The sequence below is a fragment of the Palaemon carinicauda genome, chromosome 30 (genome assembly GCF_036898095.1).
Source record: "Palaemon carinicauda isolate YSFRI2023 chromosome 30, ASM3689809v2, whole genome shotgun sequence".
NCBI lineage: Eukaryota > Metazoa > Arthropoda > Malacostraca > Decapoda > Palaemonidae > Palaemon > Palaemon carinicauda.
In genome coordinates this window covers 45845961-45860539 of record NC_090754.1, presented here as the reverse complement: position 1 = coordinate 45860539, position 14579 = coordinate 45845961, and the positions used below count along the sequence as shown (strand labels likewise).

Genomic DNA, 14579 nt, shown 5'->3' with positions numbered 1-14579 from the left:
CTATACAATACCACATACGAATAAATTAAAAACATACTGTATATCTGATTTGTTGAACTTAGCCACAAATGCTTATGTGTAGGCATACATTTAATTACAGTTTGTAGGCCACTGTAAGATGGGGAGATATTAGGTGTATAAAAACACAGTTGTATTTTATTTTTTATTGAAATGGAAAAGCATGATGCACTCACGTATAGTTTAGTATTATAAACAAATAATTGTATAAATGTACAATCAGAAGGATCAAAATAACACAAAATTGTATCACACACAAAAATAATCAAACGGGGGTTGGAAATAGAAATAAGGTAGCATACGAGCCAACAAAAAAATGAAAAACAAAAGAGATTTACTGTGGATGCCTTGCCTTAATCTTACATCCAATATCAGTGGGGCTTACTCATTAGCATCACATACTGCATGTATCATACTGTTTGTACTGACCGTTCTTTGTCCTTAGGGAACCTGTGAAATACCAAATGAGGATTGGTTTCTTTTTGTTTAAGGCACACAACACACTTGTGTGACTTCTTTACTGTCGGCGCCATTTTTTCGTTTGAGTCAACTATCAAATTCTGAATATAAACAAACAGACGACAAACGATGTAGACCTACAACGCCATCTGAAATCGGAGCAACCAACTATTGTGTTCACTTTGGAGTTGCCAACTAGCGTATAAACATTCTATTTTGAGCCTTCCTATCTTCCTTCAGTATATAGTCTTTGGTGCTCACTTTGTGAAGCGTCTTAGTTTTGTTCATTTTAGTGTCGGTTGTTTTCCGTGTTTATTTTTTCAATATGGACTCTCGTTAATTTAATGAATTTTGTGTTTTTTAACGTGTATTATGTTGTTAACGTGTGTTATGTATTCTATAACTAATATTTGAGAGGTGATTGTGGTTCTGCTGAACTCCTTGCGAAGTCTTGGTGTGGAGACCACGTGACATCCGTAGGCCTAGCTCCAAGCCTGGCCTAATCGAGCATCTTGATTCACAATGGGTAAGTGTCAATTATTAGCCTTAGTAAGCATTAGGCATTAAGCTTCTAAACTAAATATCATACTGTATGCTAACATAATTTTGAAACTTGTTTAATGAAGAGGACTAAGTATAGGCTTTTACTTATCGGCTAGTTCGGCCATCTTTTTGGTAATATGATGTTTCCGATCTTGGTCTTTCTCTGCCTTACTTTACTTAATGTGAGTGGATTTCCTATGTTAAATACCTCACCTTGTGGTAGATCATTTCTAGTTAGCTAGGTTTGTCGTTTAGGTGTGAAGGGCCAGAGTAAGGACACGTCCCAGATTAGGTTAAGGATCTTATTTTGGTTTTATTATAGTTGCGTATGGCGAAAACTTTCCTACTTAAAAACAGTTTTTCTTACATAATTTTACCCTTATATTGGGTCAAGTGATGGTGAATATATATTTTTAAAGAAAAGCTAGCGACTAATATCGATGATGAAATAATCCTAGATTTGACCCCCATTTCGGTATTATTGTAGTGTATTGCATCTATTTCTGTCGAAAATGAGTAGTTTTATTGAGTGATTGAGGGACCCTATTTTCGAAAAAAGAAAACCTAATGGCGAAAGATATGAGTGGTTGGAAGTAGCTTGTGGCTAGAAATATTTTTTTCAAGTAGGCAGAAGAAAGGACAGAGAGATGATCTGAACGGATGCAAGCACCCTTAAAGATATGGCAAGATTTCTAACCTAACCATACCCACCTAACCTAATCTAGGCTGCTAAGTCATTCCTACCTAAATGCCTTTGGGGGCTTCACCCCATTGCTGCCCCCCCCCCCCCCCCCTTGTAGCATTCCCTCGCCATTCTTATCTCGTCTACAATGCAACAAACCTTAAAAGAAAAAAAAATTGACAATTTGTTGCTGATGTTGAAGGCTGGCAATCCGTTGCATTTGATTTGCCTACGTGATGAATAGGAACAAAATGTAGGCCTATATCAATTTGGAGGCTGTGATAAATGACTGGCGAAGAAGCTGTTCCTTGGGGTAGGTTATTTGTGAGTAAAAATTAAATGGGACAAACTGTCTGAGGTATTTCGGGGAATTGGTGTACAGAGCCATTTCATCAGTTCTTTAACGCCTTGCCAAAGACATTCAGTATTTTAGTACGGGTGTCGGGTTAGTTGGGTAACAAATATTTCACTGTTCCACTTCATGGTGGTCACACCCAAAAGACTTACGAGAGTTGAAAGCAAATTAATTATCACTAATTACAACACTCCCTATAATGTAATTTTTGATTAATGACACTAATGTTGTAGTGACATACATATGAGCGAATGACTCTACAAAAAAATTGGTAAATATATGATACAGTACTTTAATTGCTTGCAAAACTTTATTTTGCAATAAGAATTAGACGAATGATGGCTATTTTTTATTTTTTCTCTGTAGGACTAAAGGGGGATTGGACTTATTAACTTACATATCGATCAACTGAAATGTAAATACTATTTCATTGTCTAAGTCCATTGTTTGTGTTTGGTAGACTGATTGTTGGTTACTGCTCATGGGTTTTTTTGCAGTAACTTGTGGTAGCTTTTCTGTTTTTTTATATGTAAAATTTAGTTGATTTTTTTAATCAGTTGAGAGCTTGCTGAAATATGAATTAGTTCCCAGATGTTGTTTTACAGCATCTATTTGCCCTTACTGCTGTCCCATTATTACCACCACAAGATGACATCTCCGAGGGGGAGTTCAATCTATTTCAAAATTTAGTGTAATTTTACCTATTTCGGTAATGGATTATGTTTATAACTCTCTCCTTTGTTGCTTATCTGAAAGTAAAAATATCTCTTAAATAATGACTCACTTCGTTGGTGTGCATAGCACATCCATGTACTGTACCGCTTGCCAGAACAGAGGAGCAAGGACCATTTGAGAGACATGATACATACTGTATAAATTACAGGTTATCATGAAACTTTAATCCAATGTTAATTACATGACACACACAGTATGTTTTTACGTTTTTTGTACCATTGTTATTGCCTTTTATATATATATATATATATATATATATATATATATATATATATATATATATATATATATATATATATATATATATATATATTTTTATATTTATATATATATACTCCAAACAACACTTATATCCAACTGGGATCCCATAATTGTTTTTTTTTATAGAGGGTGGTAGGAAACCTCATGCTGCAATTGGGTTTTTTGCCTTAATATTCATGTATTTGGCTAGAAATTAAAGTACAGTACTGCATCTTATATACTGCATACCCAAGACTCTAGAGAATATGGTTTTGAAACCTTTCCAATATACTGTACCATAACGCACATCACAAAAGGCCTTCTGCAATTGTACTTTTTCTTCCTAAATGGAGATTCCTCAATCTCAACAACAACGCCCTCGCCACCAATGGGTTCTTGACTGTCGAAAGTGGAGTTTGTCACTTCCTAATCAAAACTCTATCCTATGCTAGTCAAAGAAATAGTCGTGGCCCCTTCATAACAAAACTAATTTGTTCCGTAACCGAAATACAAACCACGCTATTTACATTGGGTTTACCTTTTAGCGCAGCTGAAATGGCGAGCCATTAGAATTTAACGAGGGTGTATTACCCCCGCGCTAGTTAGCGGGGGGGGGGGGGGGGTAGGGGAGGTGAATGCTCACTTTCACTTTTGGTTCAGACTGGGACAGACGTCTCTGTCTTGGTCCTCGCTTGGCAGCCATTGTTTGTTTTGTCTTTACTTAATCGCTTACTTTTCTTTTACTCAATATATATGTAAACAAGTTTTCATGTTTGTATATATATTTGAGTATAGAAATAAGTAAGTTTCCTTTTCAGAGCTGTGTGTGTAGTGTACGATATCTCCGTGGAGTCCTCGGCAGTTAGGCCACCACGGCGTAATTTTATGGGTTGCGATCGAGTTTGACTTCGGTCTTTCTCTCTCTCTCTCTTGAGGCCGTTCACCCTTTTACTACGTGTAGCTCCCTTCCCGTGTGGGGTGTTGCTACGCCGTACGTTTGTCTTAGTTTATGAATCTAAATGTAGTTGTTTTTTTTTTCAGCTTGTAGAACAATTCCTTTTGGGGTTTTCGTTCTTTAGTGTTCATTCATTTTTAAATTACATAATTCCATATTTTCATAATTATAATTGTTATAATTCTGTTTTGGTTACAGCTCTCCTTCCGTGAGTGTAAGTGGTTGTGAGGGCACGTGCCTGTTGTGTAATTCTTGTTTCCCTCGGGATTCTTCTTCGGAGCCTTCCCGGGGGAATGAATGTGTACTAATGTTTTTTTTTTTTTTTTTTTTTTTTTTTTTTTTTTTTTTTTTTTTTTTTTATACAGTTACCGATCTAGTTCGTTTCTGTAATATGGCTACGGAGTGAGCTGTCTTGTGGAGGCCTGGGGATTCGGCTGTTGCTGCCTGCCCTTTGGATTTTCGTCAGTGGCGTGTCTCCTTCTACTGGAAGTACTCCCGTGACGATTGACAGCTCTCCAGTTCATTTTAGAACTCAGGAGGCTTGCCTCCTTGGGTGGGTAACTTTGCTTCCGAGAGAAGTTTTTCCTGTCCAGACTTGAGTTTTTCCCCTTTTGGGAGGGGGTTCTTCTCTTGCCCTTTTTTTCGTGCGACTATGCTCTTGGTGCTGAGTGGTCACACCTGCAGTTTCGCTCAAGGGGCTGGGCAACTACAGGAACCCCTCTTCGGAGGATTGCTCCTTTTAGGTCACTGGCTGACCAGTCTCTTCTACGAAGTGTTTCTCTTTCGTTCGCGAGAGAGTACACTCATTGAGACTCCTCTTCGGAGGATTCTTCTGCTGCTGTTGCTGTTGGCCTCCTTCGCCATAAGGCTCACCGTCCGCCTCGTCGTAAGGGCCTCTCATCTCCCTATAAGGGTGCTAAGAGGCGCCTTTTTGAATCTACGTTTGCAGCCTACATCTCCTTCATCCGCCCTGATGCAGATGGACAGCAGTCTGACGGGCAACGGTCTTCCCACGGACAACAGTCTTCCCGACGGACAACGGTCTTCCCGACGGACAACGGTCTTCCGACGGACATCAGTCTCCCGGCGGACAGGCAACGGTCTTCCGACCTGCTCCTGCTCAGTGTTAGCGCATAGGCGCTCTCCTGCTCATCAGCGCTTCCTGTTCGCCAACGCTCTCCTGCTCGTTGGCGCTCACCTGCTCGTCGGCGCTCTCCTGATGTTCGCCCTCCTCGCCAGCGCTCTCCTGCTCATCAGCTCTCTTCTGAGCGTCAGCGCTCATTTGAGGATCATCGCCCTGCGGTCTCTGACCATCCTACAGTTCCTGCTGAGCTCCCTGCTCGCCATCAGTCTTCTGACCCTGTGGCTACGCGACGTCGTTCAGCGCGTGTGTCAAAAGCACATGTTCGCCAACGCGCCTGCGATTTTCCTGTTCCTGCTCGTGAACGCTCCGCGCCACCTGTCCCTTCACAGGATCTCACGCGTCGACCTCCTGCTCGCCAGCGATCACCTACGCACCAGCGATCACCTGCTCGCCAGCGCGCACAGGGGATTTTAGTATCGCCTATTCGCCAGCGTTCTCCCACGCGTCAACGATAGCCTACGTGCCAGCGTTCACCTGCTCGTCAGCGTGCTCAGGTGATTTTGGTATCGCCTATTCACCAGCGTTCTACGCGTCAGCGATCACCTGTTTCTCTGCGATCTCCGGAACGCCCGCGTGTGTTACAGTGTTTGACGTTCGGAAGGCCCCGAAGTCCAGTGCGGCTCTGCCCTGGTCTCGGGGTCTGAAGAGTGCCAGAGCTAGGGCCATCCTTGAGAAGAGTTTGTTTGTACCCAAGGACAGAGACTTAGACAGCGGCTGTGCGGAGGAAGTCGACTTCCGTTTTCACTCCTCCAAGGCGCTTTCTTCCAGACTCTGTAGGGCTCCAGCGCCTTTTTCTTTCAACCACGCCGGCCTAAGTTATCGGCTACGACAACTGAGACAGGGTGTCCAATTGCAGTTTCCTCCTGTCAGGAACAGATGGCACGGGAGGCTCCCGGGGGGGGGCATAGTCCTAAAGGGAGCGGCAGAGTTCACGAACTCTAGTATTGCAGGTTTCACGCTGGGAGGATGCTTAAGGTTACTCATCCGGATGACAGCTTCCCGATGCCCATTCCCGCACGACCTCTGTGATCAGCCAAGGATATCGCGCCTGCCGTCTGTCAGTGAATTTAGTGTCTCTGAACCTCTATGCCATAGCGTCGGCAAGAGTTGCCCGTTTGGGCAGAATGATCCATACCTTAGGCGAAGGTCCTCCATAGGATCATCGACGGCTTCACCCCCGGCTTCTTCAGTCGATCCTTTCTTGTAAGGAAGTATCTGAGACGGGAGTTCTGTAGTCGACCTCTCAGCCCTGATCGAGTTTGTTGAACAAACTTCGGCCAGCGTAGAACAGCAGAATCGATCAGACTGGTAACGAGGCGACAGGACTCCTTAAACCCTGGATCGGAAGGACGGGTACTTTCAGTTTCCATTCCATCCATCTTCCAGGGAGCTCTTGGAATTCAGCCCAGACTGCAGGTATTCCTGCTTATGATGCAGTGTGGCGATCCCACCGTGGCATCGCAGGTTTTTTTCCCCAGAGAACTCTCCCTGCTTTCCTCATGGCCGCTCAGGTGCAGGCTTCCGCCTCCTTCGCTTTTTGGAGGGCTGGTCAACTCCGGTAGGCTCGGGTTCGACCTTCTTCAGCGCCGGGACAAGCTTCCGGATGCTTACCATGAGTGTGGGTTCATGGTATTTTGCTAGGAGCCTTCTCTTCTTCTGCCTCAACATCTGGAGTATCTGGCCATGATATTGAGTCAACGGCCTTACCACGTTGGAAACCCCGCTTCTCATCCGTCCAGCGAGGTTAAGCAACGTCGGTTCTGGTCGGTACTTGGATGGGTGACCACCTGGGGACGCCAGATTCTGTTGCCACATCCTCCGAGCCTTTCCTTCAATTGACTGTGGCAAGGCTGAGGAGAGTCGCAGTACCTGTTCTCAGTCAAGCAGAGCTTTCAGCCCTACCTTGGAATGTTTCCTAGTTCTTCTCCTTTCCTCATTGACCCGTCTTTAGTCCAAACGGTCGCCTCAGGATAAGTTCCATGTGGGGCGGTCCAAGTTCCGGTGGTTTCAGGCAACGATTAACCGGACTTCCTGTCCCCTATGGGACCAGCGGAACTATTAGACCTGCAATGGGTGTTAACCTATGGAACCTCTTGATGGGAGTGGATATTCTCGTCCTTTCCCCACATTCTTGATGCTGTTCTCGGACTCGTCAAAGAAAAGGGGGGGGGGGCATGTTCCGGTCCAGGCCTATGGTCAGGACCTGAAGGATACCTCTCGATCATTCAGGCAGGCTTAGGGGCCGTAGTCTGGCCCCTCTACAGATCCTACAGCTCCTGCCGAGTCGCTCCGTGCGCGTCGACTTCATGATTCTGGCGTGTTCTAACCAGCAGGGGACGCATTTTCACACCTTCACATCTTGCAGTAGAGATACCGAGATGGTTGAGATACTCTCAATACCACCATCGGCTCTCTCATTCCAGGCAGAGGAATGTTCTCTCCGACTATCCGAGCAGAGCCTCGTAGAGAGAGTGTACCTGGGGGTCTTTGGCCTTGAGTAACCAGCAAGTCCTGGTCTGGGGGACCTGATCGCGACAGCTTGGAACCTCAAGCTTCCGCTGTTCTTCCCCCCAATCTCAGACCCCGAGACTCTGGCAAGATGCATTCCGGTATGGTGGGACAACTTCGACGCATGCGTCTTCCCTCCTTTTTGTCTGTGGAGAATGGGTCTCAACAAGACCAGGTTGTCTGTCAACCTTTCAATGGGAGAGCTCCACTGGGACTATGCGCAGAACGGTTTCTGGACCCTCTATTCCCGTGACGGAACTCCCGGGAGAGCTTCTCCCACGGCGCAGACTACTCAAACAACCACACTGCAACATCTTTCACGAACCGGGGCGTCGCTTCGGCTTCATGCCTGGAGACACTACGCCTCCTCCTCAAGAAGAGACAACCCGCTACAGTCGCGGGACGGAGGTCGCGTCATCTGCGATAGTCATCCGCAGGGGTCTTCCAGGCAAAGTGAAGAGTCTTCGGTGGTTGGTGCCGTGGGAGATATACCTCTTCCCTTGAGGCCTCTTCTCCAGCAATAACGGTCTTATTGCCTTTCGCGGGAGGAAACTCCTTTCCGCTCTCGGTAATGAAGCCTGTCGCTCAGCCTTTCCCTGACCTTCAGGCTTTAAGGAATAACTTTTTCCTGCCCGCTGGATCTTTCCTCGCTCATGCGAAGCTATGATCGTCCCTGCCCTAGTCGGAGGAAGACCTCCAACTTGGAGCATGGCTCGGACTTTTTAGTCCCTTAAGAGATCTTCTCAAGACCCTTTACGACAGGCCTCGGATTGTATTCCGTCTTGGGTCTCCTGCTCACTTTGGCCGCGGCCAGTGTGTAAGCAATCTTCTTGGTCTCGTACGACTCCTTTTCTAAGGAAGAGGGGAAGGCAACATTCAGGTTCGCTCCTGAGTTGTTGGCTAGACTCAGAATCTTGGGGTCCCGGCCCTTCGGTCCAATTCCTTCAAGATTTCGAGCCTCCATTCTGTATCTGATGTCCCAAGACCTTCTCTTTCTTACCAGTAAAGGAATCGAGAGGTTAGCTTTGGGAACAGCTGCAGTTTGTCCTCAGTTGCAGCCGATTTGGGAGCACAAGGAGGACACGGGGAGAGTCACCAGTATACCTCTTCAGCCCGGACTCAAGGACATTCATCTCGACCTGTCTTCAGACCCTCCCCCGTCACGTCGCCCTACAGCACGATGTCGGATACATCGTAACGTCCCTCGCCTTCGAGTAGTACTACTCTGTGACGCAGGTGCTACAAGCTGGAGTCTGGAAGCGTCTAATGACCTTCGCTGCCCGCTTCCTGCAGGACGTGACCCACAGGAGTATCGATACGTTTCTATCGCTCTGTGGTGGCTACACAACAGCTGGTCTAACCTCAGGCTCCTTTTTGGACAGGTAGCACAAGGTTGAGGGCATTGTTATCAGGTTTTAGTCTGCATGAACGAAAGAAGTATGTCTGGCCCTTCTTTCTTCATCGTCCCCTCTACTGGGGAAGCAGAATCCTGGTCTCTGCATAGCTGACCTCAAACCTCTGCAGGTAAACCATGCTTCCTTGTGTTCCGAGTATTGAGTCAATACTGTCGCGTCCCCCATACCCTGACGAGGTGGTATTGGGAACGTCCTAACCCAGAGTTCCTTCTGGAACTCCAGGTCAACTGCCTAGGACGGGTCACACTTCTTCCTTCACACACAAGCTTATGTAGGCCACACGTTTCCTTGCGGAGCAAGGAACTTGTGAGGTGCAGGGACTCCTTTTCTCGAGTGCGACTCACTCGGATTTTGAGTCCCCGGGTAAAGCCAAAGCCAGTATGGCTGAGGACTTTTCACCCTACCTAAGGGGTAAGTCACCCAATGTAAATAGCGTGGTTTGTATTTCGGTTACGGAACAAATGACAAATTCGAAGATAATTTGTATTTTTCCTAACCATACAAAGCTTAGCTATTTACACATATTTGCCCACCAGCCCTGTCCCCCAAGACAAGTCCTACCTCTAAGTGAAGTGAAGCAGTTCACCGGTGGTGAGGGGGGAGGGCTAGCTAGCTACCACTCCCCTACCCCCCCCCCCCCCCGCTAACTAGCGCGGGGGTAATACACCCTCGTTAAATTCTAATGGCTCGCCATTTCAGCTACGCCGAAAGGTAAACCCAATGTAAATAGCTAAGGTTTGTATGGTTAGGAAAAATACAAATTATCTCCAAATTTGTCATATTTGAAATTGTAAAATTTATTAAGATCAGTAACAATGTTAAAATAGATCAGTCATATATAAATTATGAAATGAGACCAATATGAACCTGTTCGACAGAAAAGCATTTGCAACAAGTTGGAATTACTCAAGTTTCACCCATTCAATCACCTGATTAGGAAGTGATATCATTCTACAATCAGGTCATAGATGGAATTAAACTTTTAGAATACTGTGTAGTATTGAGCCTTATAAGGGAGAAGGCAAGACTGATAGATTTAACTGCATACCTAGTACGGTATTACATACATGATGGTACTGTTTGGGAGGATCTGAAAATAATACTATTAAAAGAAAAGTTGCAATCAGGACTTTTTTTTACCCACAAGGAATTGCAAAAAACAAAATCTCAATGGAAACATCACTAGTTACTTTTGATTGATTGACTGACTGATTTGAGGTTTTCTGGCATCCTTGTTACTTTTGAGTCACCAGGGAACTTTCACACCTATTACCTGTTTCCTCCAAGCACTATCAGCCCATTCCTGGTGCTCAGAAGAGAAGGAAGAAGTGGTCATCGGAGCATAGGACAACTGATTGGACCAAATCTCTCTAGACTTCGACTGATTCCTTTGCAGTGCCATAGCCTCTGTTACCATGGTCTTCCACTATCTTGGGTTAGATATCTCTTGCTTGAGGGTACACTCGGGCACATTATTCTGTCTTATTTCTCTTCCTCATGTTTTGTTAAAGTTTTTATAGTTTATATAGGAAATATTTATTTTGGGGGTGGTGGTGTTCTTAAAATATTTTCTTTTTCCTTGTTTCCTTTCCTCACTGGGCTACTTTTCCCTGTTGGAACACTTGGGCTTATAGCATATTGCTTTTCCAACTAGGGTTGTAGCTTAGTAATAATGATAATAATGGTTTTGTTAGAGGAGCAGTGCTATACTAAAAACCCATTTTGGGTTCATGAGTTCTGTCTACCAGTACACAGGCACTGCTGGTTTGGACAGTGGGCAGCCGAGATGTCATATTGTAGTGGAGTAAGGTTTGAGTCATGACTCTCTGGTCCGCCGAGCAGTGACTTTCAGGCCCAGGCTCTTCAAACTCAAGGAGACGACAGTGAACCCCAGATATAGATCTGCTGCTCTAGTTCCTTCCATCTCAAAGAATAAAGTGTAAAGTATCCCCCCCCCCATTTCTCAACTCCAACCCGGACATGCCAGGAAGGGTGTTAGAGGTATGAAGGGAAGAATGGAATTTTGGAGTCTGCAATTCCCCTCTCCAGCAGCTGCAAGTTGGGAGATTACTGTCATGGGGCAGAAATTTGGGTGGTGGAAGATCTTCTGGACAGATAGCACCTTCTTTTAACCTGCTCTTTCCCACCTTTTGCTCACTCTAATGACATTCCAGGCATACCTTGTAGAATGGCCAAAGGCTCTGGTACTTGCTGTAGAATTGACGCCAATGATGGACAAGAATATGATAGAAGTCGTTCAAGATGAGTTATCTGGCTTCTACAGTTGGCTGTTCTTTGTGGAGAAATCAACCTTGGGATTTAGACCAGTTATCACCCTCTCTCCTTTGGACAAGGCAGAGCAACCTCCACTGACCTTGGCTGCACTTGTTAACTGTATTTGTTAGTTTCCTGGTTACCTGCCTATATCCAACATGCTAGTTCTTGTCGGATGGCCTGTCTGTTGCTGTCCTATCCCTTTGTGTGTGTCTGATATCAACGACGACTATGCGATCCTATAGAAGTTTGCCCTTGTTATGGTGGCCTGCCATCAGAAGAAGAGCACTTTTGTCTGTTGTTCTCTTCCCTGAGTGTTGTTTTTGGCAAAACAGCTTTGAAGAACTCAAACTTAGACTTCTCTCCACCTACCACATCTTCACTGAGTCGTTCTTTTCCAGAAAAACGCGTAGAAGCTGTCTCGTAAAGTAGTCCAGGATTAACCTTTGCATAACTTCTACCGGCTTTTTCTCTATGGTAGAGAGAGTGTGAGTCCCAGGAACCTAATAATTTGTGCGAGTGCCGAAAGTTGTCCCTTACCAGAAAGAAACATTGGCACACATACACCTTGGAAAACACATTTTACCTATGTCTGGTCTTGTGCAAGGAGAGTGAGTGAGTTCTGAGAGTTGTCCCAGTGTGGGAAGAAACATCGGTTCTAACAACTTGTACAGACTAAGCATACATACTACTGTATTGGTAGGGAAGAAGGGGACTGCCTTTTTTTCTCTCTCCATCTTATGGGAAAGAGAGAGAAACTTTGGTATGCGCTGCTACTGCTGGTGTTCCGTTCGCCTTTTCCAGAGTTCCAGAGACATCACCGAAACACAGGACTGGTCTTTCGGAGTCTCTCGAAACACCTAATGATTTCCCTGCATGGCTTCGGGGGGGAGTAACGCTACATCGTGTCCTGAGCTTCGGGAAGGAGCTCTGTGTCAGGTTCCAGCACTCATGTTTTAAAGGCTTAAAGGTTACTCCTGTATGGCAGTGGTAAGGTACAATGACAATACCGTAAAGACTGCCCATATACTGTATACTGTACATATGATCAGTGCCCACGCCCTCACTCCATCAACCGGCGTCAATGACCTTAGATGTCAGGATGCCTGAAAACTTTAAATCATTCAATCATTCATTCACTCCATCAAGCTAGGGCCAGGCAATGACTCAGCAGACAGATCTTTGGGCTTCTCCTAAACCCCCCAACCCTATCTCACAAGGATGGTGAGGTTGCAGACACTACAAGAAACTATTGAGCTTAATCAGGTCTGGAACCTCTGTCCTGTGTAGATTGCCAAGCATGGACATCCACAGTTCCGAGAATCATTATTGCATGATCCCAATCCTGAGAGTTACTATATTAGTGTTCCAGTCCTTTTGCCTCGGGACGCTTCGGTGGCTGACCAGCCCATGAATCTGCATGAAAGAAGAGATGCCTCTGACTTCTGATCTCCTGGAATCACTTGTTAGATAGGAGGAGGAAGATGCGAGCACTCCCAGCTCGTTCTCCTGATGAGAAGTGATCTGCACAAGCATGATTACCATGTATATGCTCTCCATGAGCAAACGCTTCCATGTGCACGATCATTCTCCACGAGCATAGTACGAGTATGATCAAACATTTGACCGAGTCACTTGGTTTGGATCTTCATGCACACGATCGTCTCAATCTCACTCACCATGAGCAAGGAGATCCCAAGCCCCCTCTTCTCCTTCTAGGGACAAGAAATTTAGTGCTTCTACATCTCATCTCCCACAAGACAGGAAGGTTGCACTTCACAGTCCCGTTCGGAGCAGAAATTACGGATACCCTGGTCACTACACAGGTCTCATATGTACTGGACTCTCTCCAAACACATCAAGAAAACGCTCACGATCACCTTGATATAGCGATAAAGGAGCTCGATAGAGTGAAAGTGATTGCACGCATGGTAGTGATGGTACGCACCTGTAACGTATTTTCTTGGGAGAGCTACCGTAGTACAGTACATTCTCGCATTTTACGAGGCGAGAGGTTACGTAACGGTAACGTTCCCTTCCTCGAGATACATTTCGGTACGTGGTGCACTTATTCTTTCATGACTTTAGGATCGCTGAGTGACTGTTTCCCTATGATCAGTAAACAGGTTCCTGGGCTATGAGATGTTTCGTCTATACAAGAACGTTCCGAATGTGTTCTCTCCCAGCAAAACAAGTCTTGTGAGGTATGAGGCAGACCGTAGTCGAGTGATACTTTATTTTCGAGACGGGTCGAATACATTGACCTGTGCGGACGGAATCGTAGTGACCTGCTGGGCAGGTGACTGTCCGACCGCGAACAGGTGAGAATTGCGGGGCATTTGTGTTTTCTCACATTGACTTTATGGTTAATATAAAAGCCCACGCTTGACATAGACGTTGTCCTTTAAACTACTCTCCCCCAAGACACTTATTTAAAAGGGAACATTTCTAATGATTGTATGAAAAGGTCATGTGGGTGAACATAAATTTGCATTTTAATCTCTTTAGCGAAACGGGACACTAGGACTGGAGCCCTCGATATGCATTTGCAGGATGCCGCCCTGGTGGGGAGAACCCGGGGGTTCGACTGCTGATTGTAGTTTTTGAACCACGTCTGGCTGGCTTCTTGCATCCTCTATTTGTTCTGGGGAGGTACTCGTGGGCGCCGCCCTTGCTGCTCGTGCACGTCGACGTCACTTTCTGTATGAGCAGGCTTAATCTATCTATGGTCAGCCTGTCTTCTGTTCTCTGGACCATGATTTTAAATGCCTTCTTCTTCACCTCCGGCACGTGATAGGGACCTTTGTAAGGACGTCTGATGAAGACGTAGGGGCAGGTGTTCAGCGGGGCAGGCCTGAAATGCTTTGTCCAGTCCGCGTACATTTTGAGGCAGGGTGTGAATTTTCGTGCCATTTCCCGTAGCTGGGCGAAGCTGACGTCTTCAGTGTCTGTATTGGAGGGGAAGAACTCGCCAGGGACCACGAGTGTTTCCCCATAGACTTTTTCTACTGAAGAGGGGTCGCCGTTTGCTTTCGGGGCCGTTCGAAGGCCGAGGAGGACCCAGGAAAGTTGCTTGGTTCCAATGCTTGTCTGTGCATCGGGCCATTAAGGCCGCCTTCACGGACCGGTGGCTTCTTTCAACCATGCCATTGGCTGCAGGGTTGTAGGCTTAAGACCTGTGCAGGTTGGTCCCCTTCAGATCGGTGAGGGACGCCCACAGGTCCGAGATGAAAGCAGGGCCTCTGTCAGTT

General features: G+C 45.7%; 1 pseudogene; it reads left to right on the top strand.

The window, feature by feature from the left end:
- Nucleotides 1–6824: 6824 nt before the first annotated feature.
- Nucleotides 6825–6943, top strand: LOC137623932 (5S ribosomal RNA; annotated as a pseudogene).
- Nucleotides 6944–14579: the final 7636 nt, after the last annotated feature.